This window comes from Lactuca virosa, chromosome 3 (assembly GCF_052849685.1).
Source record: "Lactuca virosa cultivar CGN04683 chromosome 3, Lactuca_virosa_CGN04683_v6, whole genome shotgun sequence".
NCBI classification, from domain to species: domain Eukaryota; kingdom Viridiplantae; phylum Streptophyta; class Magnoliopsida; order Asterales; family Asteraceae; genus Lactuca; species Lactuca virosa.
In genome coordinates this window covers 399,339,129-399,356,816 of record NC_136428.1, presented here as the reverse complement: position 1 = coordinate 399,356,816, position 17,688 = coordinate 399,339,129, and the positions used below count along the sequence as shown (strand labels likewise).

Genomic DNA, 17,688 nt, shown 5'->3' with positions numbered 1-17,688 from the left:
CCATTGTAACCTCAAATATAAAGCGAAGGTCTAAGTCCTTCATCTATACATTGCATAAGAGATTTGATTTCATGTTGGAGGTTTCAAAGGTAGAATCAAAAAATGTATTATGTTCATCGGGGGTACGTTGCGAATATTCTGAATATGAAAATCTCAAAATCATCCCCAAAATGTAAACTTGATTTCATTTATGCCAAAACTTTAAACTTGTTGAAAGTTAAAGGATCATATGTGTAACATTATGTTTCATCTTTGTTTAGAAGCTACACTTTAGTCCTTTAAATTCATATGCTTCGAAACAATTGAGTTGTTTCACACAAGATAATAATCAATGTGACAACTAGTAATGACGAATTGGTAGCAATATCCAATGCAAAAAAAAAAAAATTAATAAAAAAAAAAATGAAAATCATATTAAGAATCATATGTCTACGTCGCAAAGTCTTAAGATTAAATTATTACTTTATTTTACCAAGTTTTGTATTAAAATCAATTTGATTATTCACTATCAGATTTGATCGTAAGAAAGGTAGAAAAAAATTGTAAATATTGCCAGTCGAAATTAAAATACGTGACAAAAAATTATGACCAACATGATATTTCTTGATCTTTAATTATTCAAACTATACATAATGACTTATGTATTTTTAGGTTTTTGTGATGTTTTAGGTTGTAAGATTCAAAGTAAAACTTCATGATGTAGATTACCGTTCTTTCCAACAAATATGGAAGAACTGATAAACGTAAAACCAATGCTCAAAAACTCAAAAGAAGTGGAATTGCTTGGTTGCAAATGTGAGAGGTAAGAACAAGAGGATATGTGAATTTGCTTTAACGAATGTGGCTACAAGAGATATGTATTTAAAGTTACAGAAACCCTTAGAGACTTTAAAAAATCCGGGTCAATGATAGCATTAGCATTATCACGCCTCGCCACATGTCATGCGGGAGGAGGGGGGGGGGGGGGGGGGGGGAGATCAAAACTCTAGTTTGGTTGATCTCTACCCAACATGTTTTCTAGAAGTTTTTAGAAGCTTCCACATGCTTAAAGACGATGTCAACATGTGGTTCACACTGATGCGACCAAAACATAGCAAAAATAAAATCTTAGCACTTCATGTCTCGTGTCCTTGGCTTAGGGCATGTGTGTGGGTTTGTTCCATCGCTCAATCTTCTACCCATAAATATGGGATAAATGCAACATTACGAACTTGTAATTGGTATGGAATTGTAAGTATAACTAGATATACAATATTACAGGTAAAATTATGAGTATATATACTCTTAATGGTGACTTTTAAATAATGTTAACTTAGTGGACCAAATCCACAAAATGTTGAAACCACAAGGAGAGTCTTTGTAATGTTAACTTAAGTAGATGGATTTCTAAACTCGGCATGTAAGTTTTAATACACAAGTTAGCCGATTTTGCTATTTGTTTTAGATCATATTAAGATTATCAATATATTTACTATATACAAATTACTGAGAGGTAAAAATTAATTTCAAATAACATAAATATGTCTTAATTTGAAACTACTAAAAAATTATGTTTTTATACAAAAAGAGAATTTGATATAAGAAACAAACAAAATTGCCTAATTTACCAGTAGTATTTAATTTGTTGCACACATAAGCCTTATTTCAATTTCTAACTTAAGAATTTGGCCTAATTTCTCACTCTTTTTAAATACTAGAAACAATGTAATTTATTATGTATGGCAATTTTCATTACCTTATAAATAAGTTAATTTTATTTATGTTATATCCGTAATGTATCAACCGACAAAATCTACCCTAATAAATAACAATGAATTTGCCACATGTCATTCTCTCATTCAATTGATCACATGACATTGTCATAATTATGACATATATTTATTTTCCACTTGTCATTTACTTCATTTTTTATTTCCAACATATCATTAATTTAGTTCAATAAATTAAACATACCGTAATAACTATTAATTTTAAATTTTAAATTTTAAATTTTAATTTCAATTTCAAATGAATTTACAGTTTAAACATTTGTATTTAACATTTGTTATAATCAACCCGTTTAGTATACGAGTCTGACAACTAAACACATAATTTTAATTAATTTATCTTTTGTATGTTTTTTTTCTCATAATTTTCATTTATTTCAGATTTCAAATTCAAATAAACTTGTCATTTAATCGTTCCTATTTAATATTTTGTTTTAATCAACACATATAATATACGGGTATTAGAACGTGAAAGAATTTAACAAAATGGAAAACATAAAAGATAAAGACAATCTGTAAGATTCACTAATACATATAGAAAGGTATAAAATATGCATGTTAACTAAGATAAGTAGACACCATTTTTTAATGTGAATAGAAATTATGTTTTGATTAAAATAATACAGACTTACGTGATTTTCATGCTAACTCTTTCACTAGATAATAAGAATCATTTTATTATACACAATTCTGTTATGCATACTTAGTACACTCTATGTTTGAATCTCTAGGTAATTTTAAAATTTATAAGAGAAGCTGAGTTGTAACAAAATAACTTAATCAAAAGATTAATCATTGATATGAGATAGTGAGTATTATGATCCTATTTATGTCCAATCCATATGAATTATACATGAGATTACAACTCTACGTATACCACACAGAGGAAAAAAAGAATTCCCAAGTAGGTGGTTATTTCCTTGCTATTATATTCAATAACTAGGCGAATGCCCGCGCGTTGCGTAAGATATAAAAAAATATTTTATATTAAAAATAACTAAATCATTGTTATTAACAATTAAATAATAATTTCATAAAAAATATAAAAAATGATTTTTAGTATTGTTATTATGTTGAACTATATTATAAGAGATAAGGTTGGAACTTGAAGTTGTTTTGCATATACAAAGTTATATGATTAAAATAGAAAAAAAAATTAATTTTTAAAAATAAATAAATCGTTATTGTTATCTATTAAATAATAATTTCATATTAAATTAAAATATTTATATTAAATATTATCATAATGTAGAAAATACGATAATAGAGACATCTTTTTATCTATCTTAAATTTTATCATTTTGTACAACATATGATAATAGAGACAACTTTTTATCTTAAATAGTAAAAAAAATGTTTTGTATCATAGATATTACCATAATTATGTAGAACATATGATAATAGTGACGTCTTTTATAAGGTTAAAACTTTAAATTGTATTACATACAGGGTTGTAAAACTTGGCTAACACAACCAAATACTCGGCATGTTAGTTAAACTCGGCCTCTAATGGAAGCGAGCTTGCCTAACTCAGCCAGAAGACACTCGGATCCTTATTAAACTCGATCCAAATCTAAAAGATACGGTCCAAAATCATTTTCGAAATTCTGAAATTTAATTGGTCACTTGTCGACAAAGACAATCTCACCAAAGAATACACTCAACGTCCTACAAAGTTGGATGCAAGGAAGATCTCATGGCTTAGTCCCTTTGAAATATTTCACAACCTTTCCTATTTATAGAGGAAAATACATTCTCTTGTTTACTCTCACGATCAATGTGGGATGAAGACATTTTATTAAACTCATTTTTTTATTTGCCAATAATTTCATTTTGTTAAATAAAATATTAAATAATAAAAATAAAACGTTATCCAGAAAATTTATTGTTCAATAGTTCCATTTTTCAGTAATCTCATAAGTTGCTATAAAAAATTAAGTTTTTATTGAATAACTTTTTGTTAAATCCTAAAATCATAAATTCAGTTAGGTATTTAATATAGAAAGTTTGTTTATATGTATTTTCATGATTCAAAATGTCATTATAAAATGAATTCATTTATAAAATATAATCGAGTATATACTTCGTGCTTTTGAATCAAAGTGATTTTTCAACCAATTATAATTTTATGTTTAGGTAGATTTTTTTATATTTATATAACATTATGTAACTTATAACATTATTATAAACAATTTGAATAATCATGGGAGTTTCAAATGTATGTGGTAAAAGGAAAATGTTTCATTTATCGGTCCAAATTGATCAAACTCGGACCGATTCAGCTTAATATACCAAACTACATAACGTTTTTTCTATTGAAACCCGATTTGTATATATATTGTGTTTTTGAATCAAATTTATTTTTCAAACAATTATAATTTTATGTTTAGGTAACTTATTTATAATATTATTAGAAACAATTTGAAAAATCATGGGAGTTTCAAATGTATGTGATGAAAGGAAAATGCTTCCTTTATCGGTCCAAATTGATCAAACTCAGACCGATTCAACTCAATATACCAAACTACATAATGGTTTTTCAACTGAAACTCTGTTTGAACCTAAAAAAATATTGTTCAAAACCATTTTCGGGATTCTAAAACTTAAATGGACAGTTGCCAATAAAGACAATCTCACCAAAGAATACCCTCAACATTCTAAAAAGGTAGGCATAAGGAAGTTCTCATGGTTTGGTCCCTTTGAAACATATCACAACCTTTCCTATTTATAGAAGAGGAAACTTTCTCTTGTTTACTCTCACCATCGATGTGGGATGAAGACATTGTAATAAAACACGCTTTCTTGTTAATAAAACATTATTCAACTTATTTAGTAAAACACCCTTTCTCTTGTTTACCCTTTCTTTATTGTTCAATGGTTCCATTTTTCTATAATCTCGTAAGTTGCTATCCAAAAAAGTAAGTTTTTATTGAATAACTTTTTGTTCAATTCTAAAATCATAAATTCGGTTAGGTACTTAATATAGAAAGTTTGTTTATATGTATTTTCAAGATTCAAAAGTTCATTATAAAAAGAATTCATTTATAAAATATAATCTGCGTATATATTTCGTGCTTTTGATCAAATCGAATTTTCAAAAAATTATAGTTTTATGTTTAGGTAGATGTTTTTTTTATATTTATATAACATTATGTAACTTTTTTAAAATATCATTAGAAACAATTTGAAAAATCATGGGAGTTTCAAATGTATGTAGTGAAAGGAAAATGCTTCTTTTATAGTCCAAATAGATCAAACTCGGACCGATTCAACTAAATATACCAAACTACATATCTTTTTTTCTAGTGAAACCCGGTTTATATATATTTCGTGCTTTTGAATCAAAGTGATTTTTCAAACATTTATAATTTTAGGTTTAGGTAGATGCTTTTTTATATTTATATAAAATTATGTAACTTATTTATAATATTATTAGAAATAATTTGAAAAATCATGGGAGTTTCAAATGTTTGTTGTGAAAGGAAAATGATTCCTTTATCGGTCAAAATTGATCCAGCTCCGGTTCAACTCAATATACCCAACTACATAATTTTTTTCTAACTGAAACACAGTTTAAACCTGAAAAAATTCGGTTCAAAACCATTTTTGGAATTCTAAAAGTTAACTGGACACTTGTCAATATAGACAATATCACCAAATAATACCTTCAAAATCGTACAAAGGTAGGCATGAGGAGGTTCTCATGGCTTGGTCCCTTTGAAATATTTCACAACCTTTCCTATTTATAGTAGAGGAAACATTCTCTTGTTTACTCTCACCATCGATGTGGGATGAAGACATTGTAATAAAATACCCTTTCTTGTTTATAGAACATTATTTAACTTATTTATAATATTATTGTAAAGAAATTGAAAAGTCATGGGAGTTTCAAATGAATGCGGTGAAAGGAAGTTAAAAAATGGGGTTTCAAATGCATGAGATTCAAGAAAAAATGCTAGCTTTATAAGTATGTATGATACGTGATGATTTTTTGGTAGAAACAATGTTGACGACTTGGTATTTTTTAAACAAGGTTTCAAACAAAAGGAACAAAGTAATTTCCTATAAGCATTGGTAAACAAAAGAAACTAAATTTTGGTTATCTCGACGACCGTTGTTGCCTGTTAAAGATACAAATCTAATCAAGTTGTCAATATCTTTATAAGCATTTTAATGGTTTAACATTAGTATTGTTTGCAATTTAGGGGTGAGCATTGGGATCAGACTGGACCGGACCGACTCTTGGACCAGACCGGTTTCGGAGAATATTGTGGACCGTGGACTGGACTGGATTAAACTTACCGGGTCCAGGTCCATGTCTGAGTCCAGGTCCAGGTTTTCCGGGTTTTGGACCCATTTGGAGCGGTACAACTTTATATGCATATGGTACAACTTGTTAAAACGTGTTTTTCGGTTTGATACAACTCGTTAAAACGAATATGCTATTGGGTTTGATACGTTACAACTCGTTAAAATGAATACCTTTTGGGTTTGATACGGTACAACTCGTAAAAATGAATACGTTTTCGTTTATTGTGCCATTTGGACCGGTAAAACTTTGATTATTTATATTTTATACAATTTGTTTGAAGGATTGTAACTCATTGAATGTAACACCAAAAACAACAAAATTATACTCTAAAATCATCTACAAACTTTAAAGTACACCTTGGAAAAAAACGCATGTCAATCCGACTTAAAAAGAATGAGATATGCTTGTTTAAAGAATTTCACAGAATAGAAAAATTTTAATTTTTTGCTGAAAAGTTAAAATATTTCAGCTTTGATATATTATCTTTGAAGGATTGTAACTCATTGAATATATAACCAAAAATAGCAAAATTATAGTCTAAAATCATCTATAAACTCTAAATTATACGTTGGAAAAACCCGCATGTCAATCCGACTTAAAACGGATGTCAATCCGACTTAAAACGAATGACATATGCTTGTTTAAAGAATTTCACAGAATACAAAAGTTTAAATTTTTTGCTGAAAAGCTTAAATATTTCGGCTTTGATATCTCATCTTTGAAGCATTGTAACTCATCGAATATAATACCAAAAACAATGAAATTATAGTCTAAAATCATCTACAAACTCTAAATTGCACGTTAGAAAAAAACGCATATTAATCCGAATTAAAACGAATGAGATATGTTTGTTTAAAGAATTTTACAGAATACAAAAGTTAAATTTTTTTTTGCAGAAAAGCTGAAATATTTCAGCTTTGATATCTCATCTTTGAAGGATTGTAAATCATCAAATATAACACAAAAAAAAAACAAAATTATAGTCTAAAATCATCTACAAACTCTAAATTACACGTTGGAAAAAACCGCATGTCAATCCGACTTAAAACGAATGAGATATGCTTGTTTAAAGAATTTTCCAAAATACAATTTTTAAAAAAATAAGCCCTTCCAAAACCGGTTTTTACCCAGAACCGGCTGGACCGGACCGGTTTTGCTGAAATCCTAGAACCGAGAACCGGCCCAGGGGTCCAAGAAAATGGTCCGGTCGGGTCCGGTTCACCGGTCCGGTCCACAGGTCGAAATGCTCACCCCTAGTTTGCATACACCGACAAATAAAAAATTAATTCGTCACCAAAAATGGTCTATATACGTACGTGTTATTTCTTTTATTATGATTATTGATAACATTGGCTATCATGTTTAATATTATAGCGTGAATATTATGTACATTACTCACTCGTTGGGCAATTAAACGCTGACCATAAAATACTTATAGTGATGTGCTTTTCCCGATAGAGTGATAAATGTTTATGTATAGGCACCGTTTATATATATATATATATATATATATATATATATATATATATATATATATATATATATATATATATATATATATATATAGGGAAATGATCAAATGAGAACACCTAAAAGGTTGAGAACACGAGAACAATTCTGGACCAATCAATATATAAGGGCATATTAGTAATTGTTTATTTTAATTAAATTATAAAAATAGTAATTTCCTTAAATTTAGGAATTATGACAGTTTCCAAAAAAACAATTAATATTTTATTAATAAAATATTAAAAAAAATAATTTTTCATTTTTTTAGTTTAAAAAATCATTTTTTTTCTTATACCATATAATTCATACGAATGCATTCATTAATGAATGAAAAATAATTTTTATAACTTCTACGTTTTTGTTTTATAACTATGTTTTATTTAGATTTAAAAAATATCTTTATGTTAAATTCATTATTGATTGAAATGTACATAAAAGTAAACTTTTAAATAATTTTTCAGAATTTTTTGTTTGATCGGGTTATGTTAATCATGAATAATTATATATAACAACAAACACTGTAATTAATAACACACAATAGGATAGATAAAAAAACTCAATACAATTATAAATTTATAATCACAAATGAAGAAAGCACAGTAGAAAGGTAAAAAAAAAGTTAAATACATATATAATCTTAAATGAATAAAGGACAATGTGAAATTTAAAAAAATCAGTTGAAATCACTAACGAATGAAGTAGATAAAAAATATCTAATACATTTATAATCATAAAAACGATGTTGCCTCATGGTCGTTAATCTTCATGCTAACATCACACCCAAAAACAAAGGCACCTGTGATCATTGTTATTCTTAAATTCATGCCTGCAAAATGATTTCAATGATATTAAAAAATAAAATAAATTCACAAACTATAATAATATATATATGCATCTTCATTTATTCACAAACGCCTGTATATATGATTATAGCTATATTCATGTATGATTATAGCTATATTCATATATGAGTAAAAGGAACATAAGAAACATGATGAACAGGAAGAAAAAGTTAAATATATTAAATGGAAAAACAATTTTATAAGCATTATAAGAAAGTAAAAGAAGAGGAACAAATAACTCTTTTACCTTTGTATGTGTCTTTTGTTTCGCAGACTCAAAATTAAGAATCCTTTTTACTTTGTATATCTTCGACACAAACACCAGGCCATATGATATAATCATTGACGAGTCTTCATCAAGTTACCGTCTTCATTATCACATACCCGTTAAACACCCTTTCAACACCATACACACACAAACAAGAGGAGGCTAATTAGATCTCATATCTCGGAATAGCTTGTGAGCTTCATCGACGTTTCCTCCTTTACATAAGGACTCCAAAATGATATTGTAAGCATGTACATCTACAGAGCATCCTCTCACAAGCATTTCATCGAACACTTTCTGTGCTTCACTTGCTTCTCCGATGTAGCCCCAACCTCGAACCAGAAAATACTGTAGGTTTTTACAATGGGATTAAACTCATGCTTGATTTTATCGAAGAACATTTGAGCTTCCCTCACATGCTTCCTCTTGCAAAGCACATACAAAAACTGGTCCAGATCATTGATACTCGGTTGTATCCCGTAATCGACCATGTTGTTAAAAGCTCTAATGGCGTCCGAAGGCAAATTAGCTTTACAATAAGCACTAAAAATCACCCAGAAGATTACAGAAGTGATTTCACAAGATTGAGATTGTTTCATTTCTCCTAGGAAATCCCAAACCAACGGAAACTGTTTGCTTCTACCTAAAATATCAATGAGAATATGATAGCTATCTTTACTATGTACAAAACCAGGCAAGTTTTTAGGCCAAAGGAAGAACCTGTGAGCAGAAACACCAAGATTGTTGAACCGTTTGAGTACTTGTTCGACCAAGTCGGTGGTTATCACATCAGCAAAGGGAGTGAGGGCTGAAACGATGTCGTGACGGGGGCTCCGGTAGTCACTGAGGATGCGAGATATGTCGTTGACGAGTTCTGTTAAAGAGGAGGAAATGGTAGGTGAGGCGGAAGAGAGAAGAGACTGAGATGATGATGGTGAACAGATTTTGGTGGTATGCGGATGATAGAGGCGGTGAACAGATTTTGGTGGTATGCGGATGATAGAGGCGGCTTTGTCAATGAAACCCTAGGTATACAAGAGAGGGAGGATGAGAAAGACGGGAAAAATAAAAGGAAATAGGTGAGATTGAGAAATTATAGGAATTACTAAAGTTGTAATTACTGTTATGCCCTTTTGACAATTTGAAAGTTACACTTTAATGTCAGTAGATTAAGAATTTACATAAATGGTCCGATTAGTAATAGCCTTAGATCTAGATATTTACATGGTATAGATTTGTTCTCGCGTTCTCAACCTTTTAGGTGTTCTTATTTGATCCTACTCCTATATATATATATATATATATATATATATATATATATATATATATAGAGAGAGAGAGAGAGAGAGATAGGTTCAGGTGTTTTAAGTAAGTATTGTGTTATTGTATGCATGATTATAGGCCAATCAAAATTTAATAGAAAAAACAATAATTAAATAAATCAATAAGGGTAACAAGGTAATTTGAGAAATAACTTCCACAAATAATATCCTATAATTATGGTAACCATTGACTTCAAAATTTAATTGATTGGAAACTGATTTTAGAATTTGAGGTTTAAGAAAGGAAAATCAAAGCATCAGCGGGTGAAAGATGTCGTCGTTGTCTCTGATTCCTCTTCCATTATGCGCATCGGTAACCTTCTCTATCCATATCTTGCTATCTTCCTTAAATCTCCCGTAAGTTTGTTTTCAAGCCTGCAAGCACATGGAGATGGCTGCGTGAAAAGGAAGAACCGAGCAGGTCTGCGACGATTCCAGACGGCGATTCGGACCAAACGTGGGTCGATTGACGATGGTTGCATGAAAATGGGTAGTGGTATTAAAGGACAACGTCTTCACCCCAATCGGATGTCTCCGCCTCCTGAACCTAATGCCGATGCATCGGTTACACCATCGGGTAGTGATCCCGATTCTTCTTTTAATCCGATGGGTTTATGATTTGGGTTTAACGAATCTGCACAGACCCCTAGTTTAAACCCTAATTTTGATTATGAATCGTTGGATGATTATACAGATGAGCAACTCGAAGACTCTACTAATTGAATTGTGAAAAGTCTTTGTTTGGAATTTGGAAGAACCTTACAAATTATAAGTATATTCTTGAATTTCACAAAAATAATTCTATGAGAATATTTCACACCAGGTGTTTGTAGAAATGCCTGAAAGAAAACTTGATGTTCAAATTCTTGAAGAACACAAAAATAATTTATGAGTTCGTTATTTGTGTTACTTGATTTTAACATGTAGTATGAGTTCTCTTAGAATTACTAAAATTTATTTCATTTTTGTTGTATAAAAGCATTCTCACATAGTTTTATTGTTACATAATTCAATTTCATGACAGTTATTCTCATAGAATGAATGAAGTACATGATGATCAATGGCCCGAAGGTTGGGTGAATGTGTGTGGGATAGACATGAACAATCCTCAATGGTTACCGATCTTCCACAAAAGTGCACTACTCATTGTCATATTCTGTTAGATTAATCTGTAATAGAATGATAAGAGTATATGTAATAGTATATTCCAATAGAATAATCTACATATTATATTTGTTTGTTATTAGGGAGTGTTTCATTATTATAGAATAAAATATAAAGTTTTTTATTTTTTTAAGGATGTGATAGAAAAAATTTAACTTGTATCTAAAAATTTGTTTATTCTGCGAGAAGTAAGACTCTTTATTAGTTTATGGTTTGTATTTTCATAGAATATCATTATAAAAAGAATGTCATTCGGACAGAATAAAACCGGATATGATTAAAAATTACGTTGGAATTATTTAAACTAAATTAATTTAAAAAAAATCAAAATTCAAAAATTAAGATAATCAAAGATCCATTAAAATCTGAAATTTTTTTTTTAAATTTGGGTTTCCTAATTTTAAGGCAATGCAAATGTACAATATTACCCTTCTTTTAATTAAATGACATTATTCTATTTTTCTTTTATTTAATAATATACGTAAATCACTTTCTTAAAATAAATAAAATTGATTGGCCCATATTTATGCATACAATAACACAATAATTACTTTGAATAGAATAACCTAAGCCTATATATATATATATATATATATATATATATATATATATATATATATATATATATATATATATATATATATATTATCGTGGCCATTGCTGATTTTTTGAGATACAAATGTAATTAAATTGTCAGCATAAGTTATATTATCGCCCACACTCTATGAGATACCGGCCCCGCCCACACCCAGCTAATGATGAGATACGGGCCTCGCCCACACTCACATTCCTAACAACACATACAAGTATCACACAGACAACAAGTATTGCAATCCAACAATCTAACTGATATCTGTACTCAGGTAATAATGAGATACGGGTCCGGCCCACACTCCATGTTCCTATCAAGAACATACAAACTACACAGGCCAGCATTGGTGCATTCGACCCGTTCAAACCAGGAGGAAACTCAACTCGCACTGCTGAAGTCCCACGGATAATGATGAGTTTTGAGCATTCTAACACTCCTATGGTGTACATGCAACCCTAGAAACCTTGGATCAATGTTTTCTCTAATATTCATGCAAATTTGATTTTTCCAAGGTTCTCATCCTAACTAGCATGGCATGGGGTACATGTAATATAAAAACTAGTAGAATGACATACCTTTCTTGTAGCTTGGATTCCTTAAGACCTTGTGAGCCTAGCACCCCAAATGTGATGCCTCAAATGTTTCACACAACACCACAACTCTTGGATTAACTTGAGAGAAGAACACTTTCACTCAAAATCGGCTAGCCCTCCTTGATCTTGTCTTTGTGCCCGGTTTTGCTTACCATGATGTTCTTTATATAGTGTGTCTCATGTAGGGTTACACCATGTAAACCCTAATGTGCATGGCTTTTCATTTCCCCCATGATCCATGGGTTTTAACCTCCATGGAGCATCCATGGAGCACCTAATGGGTCCTAGCCCAATCTAGTGAATCATGAACCATAAGCCCACTACATAAGAATGAATGATTTACAAATCAATCCCCATATATTTAATTACTCTATTTTTGATCACATAATTAATTCCAAATTAATTCTTGATCAATAATAATTAAATAATTCGATTTCATATTAATATATTAGAACTTATAATATATTAACAAACCATAAGTGTCCTTATTCTCATTTTGTCTATCCAATTGTTATGATGCCATGCAACCCAAATGGACCATGCCAAATCGGGTCAAGTACATACTAAATATAGTTATGGACTTAGACACCTTATCCAATAGTCTCCCACTTGGATAAGTCTAATAACTATATGTATGACTTCAAGAACCGACCAGCAATCGTAGCTCTTTCAAAGTCTCGCGGAACTAAGATGATGCGCCATTTAAGATAAGTGATCATATAATCCTCTGTTCTAGATATCAACCAGACAAATACATGGAACAATGTCGTAATTATTGTCTAGCAGTTTGTTTCCCGATTTCCGATTTGTTTGACATAGAACTAAACTGAACACATCAATTTGGTTCTGACCGGGCCCGGTACATAGGTCAAAACAGAATCATCGAGGGGCCCAAATATCGCTTATAATCCTCCAAGGACTAGAAGGAACAGATAAACTTTGACTCATATGCTTGTACGAACTACTTGTTGAATCATACATAAAAGTACGTTTTATAACATCGAGTTACCGATGTGTTTCGTACAATCAATGCACAATCAACTCATAATCAACAACTCATATCTCTAGGTTTGAAGACTTATATGATATTACCGTCTCACGATCACTCGAGATAAATTCCATGAAGTGATACAAGTGAGCGTGGGTTGAATCCAATACTCAGAACTTATGAGTACTCATGAATGTTGTAGCAACTTTTTCTATGTATAACATCTTAGACATCTACAAGCCCAATTCATGACAGTCTTGATTCATACCTACTTCCAACATATGACTAACTGTGGAGAGTATGAATAATCTAGTTATTCGGGAAGTCAAAACATGCAAAGTGAAACACAAGAATAATGCTAATCCTATATGGCCCCAAGCACCTTTGAGAGTAAATAAAACATCCTTTTATTTAAACACCATATTGATTACACATTATTCATTGTATAATGTTTCGATCAACCTGATACTTGAATTAAAACAATAATCATGCCATGCTCCAAGCATGCACACTATGTTTGTCCAAACAATAGTTATGCCATACTCCAAGTATGCACACTATGTTTGTCTATGATCCTTACTTTTTGAAATAGACCAATTGAACATGATTCCAATGATGCTCATTCACAATCCAAATCCTTATCGTAAATGTAAGAATTCCAAATTCCTACCATTTACCGAAATCTGTTAGATTCTAAACTTATATGCATTGATCCTCTTATAATGACTATGCACAAAGTCACAAATACTTGGCAACATACATTACAGAGTACTCCAATGAAGATAAATTCCATGGAAACGAAGTCTCAAATTCAAAGTACATTCCTTTGAACATCCTTCCTGCATTAAGTTTTTTCTAATCTTACACAGATTAATGAATAACTTCCACCTATGGAAACATTTCCATATTCCATTTTGACTATCACTTCTGAACAAGAGTTGCCTCCTTTCAGAATATGTCAATATGGTCCTTTCAAAATTAACACTATACTTCTAATTGTCCTTGAGTAACCAATCTTTGGTAAACCTCAGATTTTCCTTGACAATTGCTTAATCATTTTAGTCATATCCAGTTCTAGTACTTTTTCCCTCTTAATACCCTAGGCATTTGGAAGATTTAGAACAGATGAATATTATAGCACATGTAATCGATCCTATACCCGAAGCATATGGGACACGATTCATGATGTCTCATATAAAGACATGATCCTAGACCAGCCTTTTGCTACAATATATATATATATATATATATATATATATATATATATATATATATATATATATATATATATATATATATATATATTATTTGCCATGTTTTCATAATTCGACTGTGAAGAGGGATGCTGTAATCATAATCGAATTTTGAGAACGCAATATATATATATATATATATATATATATATATATAGAATTTCCTTCTGTTGAACCATTCCAACATAAAATTCATATATATATATATATATATATATATATATATATATATATATATATATATACTTGACTAAAGATGATTAAAATCTCAATCTAAGCTTTTGGAATTGAAATGAAGTATAATTTCCTCTCCCTTAATTATAGCAAAACAACTTTTCCCAATTGAAACCTTTTGCTTTCTATAATTAACATTGCTAACTTGCAACACTTATCTTAATTGATTATGCTCCCACTAGCATAATAATTACTATTAGCATAACACTTATGCTCCCACTAATTTTGACATGTATCCAGAAATCAGTTGGACTTCTAGAAATCAATACTTTATTGACTTTCTTACCAAACTTCAGATTTCTAATACGAGATTCTTATTGGATAAGGTGTCTAAGTCCATAACTATATTTGAGATGTACTTGACCCGACCCGACATGGTCCCCATGCCATGCTAGTTAGGTTAAGAACCTTGGAAAAGAAAATTTGCATGTATCATAGTAAAACATAGATCCAAGGTTTCTAAGGTTGCATGTACACCATAGGAGTGTTAGTATGCTCAAAACCCATCAGTGGTATCAAGTCCTAGGCTTGTTTTCTTGATACTTGATGCAAATTGTTGAAAAAAGTCGAAAAATATGCAATCTGCTGAGTGAACTCGCCGAGTCCATGGGGGGACTCGACGATTCCATGCCTAAAATCATCCTACTGGTCGAGTAGGTTCATGCACTCAACGAGTAGAATGCCCAGAGTGCATATTTTCGAGTTTTGCTGCTGGAAATGGACTAGAAACATTACCCTAAACTGTTTTGGTCTTATAAAACTTGTTTTAGATGGTGTAATGGTTATGCTAATCCATTTTCAATGGCTATTATCAAAATTTCAAGTCTTGTATGGTTTGTTTATGATTCTTGAAAGTGTTGATATGAATATTCATACACTTATGAGTTTTGAAGATCATAGGAATTATTTGCAACTTTATTGGTAGTTTAATTCTTGATCATTATGTGTTTTAATGGAATCCATAATTTGTCCTCAAGTTATGGATTACCAAAAGTCACTTTTTTAAAGTTTATTAAAGAAACACATAAGTTACATAAAATGAAAAGTCTCTCATTTTAATAAACCATTACTCATAAGTTCTGAAAGATGAAAAGTTTTGAAAGTTACAAAACTTGCCCTCAAGTTTTGGAACATGTAAAGTCTCACACATTTTAGTAAACTTTAGTTCTAACCCCTAGAATTTTGAAAGTTAAAATTCAACCCTTATACTTTATAATATTATAAGTTTAATAATAGTTATATATGTATAAGAACAAGCCGTTTTACCGTTAGTAGGCCTCATTCACGAAGCCGATCTATAAGGGGGGGGGGGGTATACGGTTGTTGCCTATAAAATGGCAGTTTAATGCGTGTCCACTCTCACCCACCGCTTCCTTAACTGGTGGAGGGTCGTTAGCCGAACGGGTAGGACAATGAATTTAATCCTCATTAAAAGTATGATGATTATAAAGTAACTAAATGTTTTATAAATTCCCAATCTTAGTTACTTTAGGAAAATGTGAATAAGGTGGTAACCCAAGAAATTACACTTTGCACATTGATTAAGTCGTTAGTGGAGCGTGTGTGGTTAACCGGCACACTAACCTGGACTTAACAAGGTAGGCAAAGGGTAGCTTAAGTTTTATCATAGGTCGATGGAGCGCGTGTGGTTAACCAGCACATCGATTGAGTGATAAACATTAAGAGTACCAAGTAATTTGCATGGTTACTTCACACCTTGTTTTGTGATCCTCGGCATCCTAGTCACAAAACCTAAATGGCACACTCGAGATTGAAACATGCCATTGAAAAGTTCAATGAATCTCAAAGAATCTTGGAGTTTCAAAACCAATTAAAACCTAATAATTTATTTTGTTTTTCATGGTGGAAATTGGTGAATCGTCATTCACCTACCTTCAAATATTTTATAGGTTGGATTACGGCATCCCTCTTCTAAGTTATAAAATATTGTGTTGGGTCCTAGCCTTAATATTACATGTGGGTGTCTTATGAAGGACTATCTTTATATCTAATCTAAACTTGTCCTTCTTTCTTTTCAGATGTCTTCCAACAATGCTGCTTCTGGCTCAAACCCTACCGGCTCCTTCTCTCTTATGAACCTATGTGGGAGAGTCATCTTCGATGGATCCAACTTTATGGATTGGATCAGGAACATCAGGATGGTCACTCGGTATGAGAACAAGGAATATGTCCTCGACAAGGAGCTTAAGGAACTTGATGAGTCATCTGCTACTCCTGAGGAGATCGCTGAATGCCAAGCATATGATAGATGCCACTAAGGTGGCATGTATCATGTTGGCCACAATGACAGCCGAGCTCCAAAAGTCCTATGAGGACTATTACCCTTTTGAGATGCACCAAGACTTGATGGACCGCTACCATCAGAGTGCTCGTCAAGAGCGGTATGAAATCATCTCCTCCATGATAACAACCCGGATGAAGGATGGTGAATCCATCACATGCCACATGCAGAAAATGCAAAGGTATGTGGACCGTTTGTTGAAACTGAATGTGAACTTCCCAGAGTAGTTGGCAATTGATATCATTTTGCACTCCTTACCTTTGTGTTATGATCAATTCCGAATGACATACCGCATGAACAAGGAGGAAGTTACACTCAGCAAACTTCAAGGACTCTTGAAGACCGCCGAAAGTGGTCTTAAGGGTAAATCGGTTGTTACCACTCCTACTCCTACCGCGGCCCCTGTCTTGGCAATCGGGCAAAGCAAAGGAAAGAAGAGGAAGAGCCCTTCGAAGGGTACCAAGGGAAAGTCCCTTGATGGCTCCTCTTCAAGTGGAACCAAGAAAGGTTTTGTCACTCCTTCTGCCAACCCTAAAGAGGCTG

General features: G+C 31.4%; 1 pseudogene; it reads right to left on the bottom strand.

The window, feature by feature from the left end:
* Positions 1–8,859: 8,859 nt before the first annotated feature.
* LOC145165007 (pentatricopeptide repeat-containing protein At1g77360, mitochondrial-like) overlaps positions 8,860–17,688 on the bottom strand; it is a 38,032-nt pseudogene continuing 29,203 nt past the window's right edge.